Genomic DNA, 6,000 nt, shown 5'->3' with positions numbered 1-6,000 from the left:
GTGCCTAACCATAAGGCTATATCAAGATCATTCCTGGAGATTCCTGGAAGAGAGAAGGCTAAGGAGGAACATAATAGATGTCTTCACATATCTTAAGGTCTTTCATATAGAATAGACATTTGACTTATTTTTCTTAACTCTAGAGTGCAAAACTAGGAGAAATAGGAAGAGGTTATAAAGAAGCAAATTAAAGCTTGATGTAAAGTACCAACTTCCTACCATTTAGGGCTCTCTAAAAGTGCAAAGGGTGGCCTCAAAGGGTACTGGATTCTTCTCACTGGTGGCCTTAAAGCAAAAGACAGACAGTCATGTTTTCAGGTACAGGTTAGACCAGGGCTTCTTAAACTTCTTCTCCGTGACCCCTTTTTGCCCTAGAAAATTTTATGTGACCCTAAGTATATAGGTATATAAAATGGGTATATGTAATCTTTTCCTGTTGCCAAATTTTTTTGCGACGACCACATTCAGTTGTTACACAACCCCATATGGGGTCGAGACCCATAGTTTAAGAAGCTTTGAGTCAGACTATAGGACCTGTGAGATTCCATCCAGCTTAGATTCTGTGACTTAGGAAGTAACAAGGATAGAAAGGCCAAGATAGAGATTTTGATGAGACAAACATGGACTGATGGCTAACTAGGGTCTGGGCAAGTGAGAAGTTACTTTCAAAAGGTTTATTAATCTATTAATTGCCAAAGGGACCAAAAAACAAGAATCAGTAATGTTGATCCTAAGGCAGAGACTTATTCTGCTCCTTGTTGTGGGCTTATATGAGTGGCTCAAAATGCACAAGATGTATAAAGTGCAAACTTGCTGGAAAGGTCACAGTCATGGCCTTGGATTAGGAAGATCTAGGTACAAGTCCTGATTCAGATATATCCTGACTCTGTGACTCCAAGCAAGCCATTTAATGTCCTAAGACTATGAATTATAGAGGAGGTGCAGACCCAAACTGATAAAGAGAGTTTTCTTATCTGCCAGTTCTCTAAACCAATGAAATCCCAGGTTTGGTGCCTATCCCCATGATAGGTTGACTGGTCAAGGCATTTTAAAAACATAGCTTCCTTTTCCTTTAAATCTGAAACCCCCAAAGTTCCCTCCAGCTCTAACATTACAAGAGTCTAGGAGTTAAAGGATGAAGGAAGACAAGGAAGGAAGAAGGCAAGAGGGGAAAGAGAAAGGGATTTTCTATGGGGATTCTGCTACAATGTTCTTTACTCCCATATTTATAGCCTACATGTCAAGATATTTGCATTTTAATGTCAAAGGGAGTTTTTCCATTAAAAGAAACACCCAACTAACATAATCACTGGATTTGAAATCAGTTTTGTTTTCTGGGAAGTTGGCAGTATGCTATACTGGAAAGATTACTGCATTTGGCATGGTAACACCTAGTTTATCCCAAGCCTGCCATTTATTTAAGACCAAAGATTTAGAGGTGGAAAAAAGGACCTTTTAAGGTCACTTGGTCCAACTCCCTAATTTTAGAGGTTTGGAAACTAAGGCCCAGTCACACAGATGGTAAATGGAAGATCTGGGGTTTGAACGGAGATCCTTTGACTCCCTAGTGAATATTCTTTCCATTGTGTCACACTATGTCTTATGCCACAATTTTAACCATAGGCCAGTCACTTCCTCTTTCTACACCTCATTTTCCACATCTATAAAATGATCCAGTTGGAAGAGATGATCCCTAGCTTTAATGTGCTCAACAGCTCTGACTTTGTGTGTTGAAACTTGCAAGCATTTGAAGCCATTTAATGCCTTCTCCATGCTAAAATTATCTTTGGAGGGAAAGTTTCACACACCAAACATTCAAGAAAAAGACTAAAAATGTAAATATATTGGCGGCTTGTGCCAAGAATCAAGGCTGGGGAAGGAAGATGTGAATTCACCCATGCCCAAATTAGGGAGGGAAAAACATTCTGCAGCTCATCTCTCAACATAGCTCCATTACCATAATGTCTCGGAAGCCTGCTCATCATCTCATGTGTGCTCACTTATCTCATAATTGGCAAGCTGACTTTTTGGAACTCCCCTTGTCAGCAAAGTAAATGTGGGATTTAATCCAAGACAATCCTGACTGGTGAATAAAGAGAGAGCATGAATAGAACGAAGGAGGAAGGAAGGAATAATGATCTCTAGCAAAGAAAGCTTTAATTATAAACTGTTATTATAGCATAACATAAACATGTAAGCCCATTTTCCACTTCCTTGGATGGCCTTTGTTTTTCTAGACAATACTAACATTTCTTCTGAGGGGGCAATACAAAGGAACATCTGTTCACAGGAATTTTTATTGGCACCGGTGACTCCATAAATGATGATTTCCTTTCTGGAAAAAAAAAAAACATGCTTAAGAATTTTGGTGATTTAACTTAACATTAAGTATGCAAAGCCAGAAAAGAAACACTGCTGTAGTCAGCTGCTTTCCTGCATTACCTTCAATAAAAGACAACTTTAAGTTCAGCTAGGAAAAAAAATTGCAATCTGAACAAGTTAACTGATAGTAAATTTTTAAGACTCACACCAAAGCTCCTATTCATTCAAGGCTTATTTCCATAAATCAGTATTTCCACAATTACACTGGGGTTACAAATTCTCATTTTTTTCTTTCCTTCAGCAGTCAATATTTATTAGAAGTGTCCACTGGTCACAGAGCACTGAAAACATATTACCATTTGTGTGGAGTCACAGAAGAAAGAGGTTATGGCTTTTTCCCTCAAAAAATGGATAGCCTCCATTCTCATGAAGAATGACAGGAGAAACATGCAGAAATACAATGATAACTTAAGATAGGTGTGCTGTATAATAGATTTGGCCTGACCATGGAGTCAGGAAAACCTAGCTTTAAGTCTTCCCATTATCCTATACTAGCTGTGTGACTATTGGGAAGTTGCCTAACCTCTCAGTGCCCACAGGCAACTTCCTAGTAATATAAGGTGTAGACAAGTTACAGATCTTCAGTGATGGAGGAAATTTATGTTTTGGGAGTTCATATATCTAGAATAAAAATATTACCAACAACCCCCCCATTTATATGATGCATTAAGATTTATAGAATGATTTCCTTACAATAACCCCATGATGGAGATAATGCAAATGTTCTTTCCATTTTACAGATGAGGAAGTGATTTGACTATGGATCCAGCATCTAAAACCAGATCCCCAAGCTCCATTTCCCAACTCTCTTCTTAGCCTGTGTTCTCATCCTCCCTGTTTTCTCTATAGTCCTGACTACCCCCTTCTTATTCCCTTACCCCTAAATATCCTCACAGCTTCTAGTTTGAGGCACTGAATCTTCCTGGTTCTCTGCCTACCTCTCTGTATGTTTGTCCTGTTATCTTTAGTGGCTCCTTTTCACCACCTCTTCATATTGTCACTTCTCAAAGTTCTGACCTTGACCATCTGCTCTTATGCCTCTATGCTCTTCTTTTGCAAACTTATTTACTCCTATTGCTTCAACCACCACCTCCCTGCAGTTAATTCTCAACTCTCTGTCTTCAGCTCTGACCTTTCTCTTGACCTCCAGACCCACATTCCAGTACCTATAAGAGAATTCTACCTGGGCGTCTCATAAGTATCGCAAATGAAACATGGTAAGACTGACTACATTTCTTCCCTCCCCTAATTTGCTTCCCCTCCTGGTTTCTCTTTTTACTACTGATGTGAACTATAAACATGTAGTACACAGTGGTATGATGTTATCTTGGACCCTTTCCTCTCCCTCACACCTCATATCCATATAGTAGTCATGTCCTGTTACATCTGTGCTATCCATTTTCTTTTTATCCCCACTAACAATTCCCTAGCAAAAACTCAAATTATCACCCTCTGGACTTAGTAGCTACCTAACAGGTCTTTCCCCATTCTTTCATCCTTCTTTTCCATCTTTCTCACCACTATCAAACTAATTATCTGTCATGTTATTCTGCTAAAATATCTTCAGTGGGTAGTAGTGCCTATGAAATAAATTTCAGTGCAGCATCCAAGACAATCCACCATCTTGTACCACACTGGGTTTCTAGCTTTGTCTCAGACTCTCTCAGCTAAATCAGACTGCTCATTTTCTTCTATACACACTACCCCCACAGTCCTGCCAATACAGGGGATCCTGAAAAATTCTTTTTTACAGAAATATAAAATCAATAAAAAATACAACGTATAAGGTCAATTATATACACAGGAAAATTACGTCACTTCCTTCCATAATGTAATTGGAGATTACTTCAAGGCTTCACTTTCCCCCCAGTGTAATCCCCAATGATTTATGAAGATACTGTCCTGATATCTTGCCTATGAGAGGTGAGAACAGATTAAAACATAGGGTCAGGTAACTAAAGCATGAGCATTGGACTGAAAGAGGATGCTGTGTAAGCGAAAGAATACATTATAGTATTCTTTGGCTTTGAAGTCAGAATACCTGATTCTGAATTCTGTGTGACCTTTAACCTTCTGAGGTTCAGTAACTTTTTTTTTTACAGGGCAATGAGGGTTAAGTGACTTACCTAGGGTCACACAGCTGTTCAGTAACCTTTTGAGGCTCATGAGCCAGCTCATCTAGGCTTTGAAGAGTTCCATTGTCATAAATTTTCAGTGTGCACATTTACACCTCAGAAATTAGCAAACATTACAAATCAGGGCTTGATTTATTGCTTTGTTGATTGTCTCTAGACTTAAGAAAATGTTAATGTACATACAGTTTAGGTGTCTTTGGGCATACATTTTTTGGAGAGCCAGTTTTTAAACATTTGCCAACACACCATGGCTTGGTACATGACTTCTCATGTAATTTGCAACTCTAAAACTCCTATGATCCAGATCTTAGTTCTGGCTTTCTACTACCACTTACTATGTGATCTAAGGTAAGTCACCAAACAACCCTCGCTCTCATTTATGTATGTTTGTTTGAATTATCTGTGTTCATTTATCTGCCTGTTTATTCATTATTTGCTTGTTTATTCATTCATTTACTTATTTATCTATTTATTGATTTATTTATTGTAAGTCCACCAAGGAAGTAGTGTATGATTCAAAATAAAGGTCATAAATTGAGGGGGGCTGTGAATTTCAAATGAAAAATACTATTTGAGACTATATATATGTGTGTGTGTGTGTGTGTGTGTGTGTGTGTGTGTATCTGTGTATATATACATACACATATATGGTTGTTACTGTATATGATACTCTACCAACCCACTAGAGGGCAATATGATCAAGATTACCATACATCCAAAAATTCCAACATTACTTGAATAAGAAATTTAACAAATATATATATTTAAAACTGAGTACCTCCTTATTCATATTGTATTTTCTAATCACATTTTCATCAATATATATTTAAATATTTTCCCTAACAAAGTATAGTATTTAACTTTTTAAAATGTTAAATTAATACAAATAGTATCTTTTCACCAATTGTGAAATTTAGAGTTAGAGGGATTCTTGGAGGTCATCTGGTCCATAACCCTCATGTGATTTATTTTTAAAAACTGATGTCAAGGGAAATTAAATTACTTGACCATGTTAATACAGCTAATAAGTAGCAAAGGTAGGATTATACCATAGTTTCATGACAGTAGTGACACTTTCAAATTCTGGAATTACATTATAATTTATAGGATTAAATCTTTATACCAATAGTAGGACAAGGTTCAGCACAATTGTTTTAATGGAGTTGTGGTCTTATTGATGTAAGTGTTCTCTCTACCATTACAGATTGCAACACATACATACCTTCTCAGACTGTGATATTCTCATTCATCAATTCTCATCAACTCTCCATGGAGATCTACCCAATGCTCTGAAGGTCTTCCTCTTGTTGTCTTTACATTTCATAAATACCATCACAACACTTGGGCTGCCCATCTGTTATCTCTTGCTCTTGCCAACATACCTCCTTTTCTGATTGTACATGACCTCATCCCACTTCTTCCATGTTCACTATTGGTAATGTGTTTCCATCTTATTTATGCCGACCACATGTATCTGAATTTT

This window comes from Dromiciops gliroides, chromosome 2 (genome assembly GCF_019393635.1).
Source record: "Dromiciops gliroides isolate mDroGli1 chromosome 2, mDroGli1.pri, whole genome shotgun sequence".
NCBI classification, from domain to species: Eukaryota; Metazoa; Chordata; class Mammalia; order Microbiotheria; family Microbiotheriidae; genus Dromiciops; species Dromiciops gliroides.
This window is presented reverse-complemented; position numbering follows the sequence as displayed.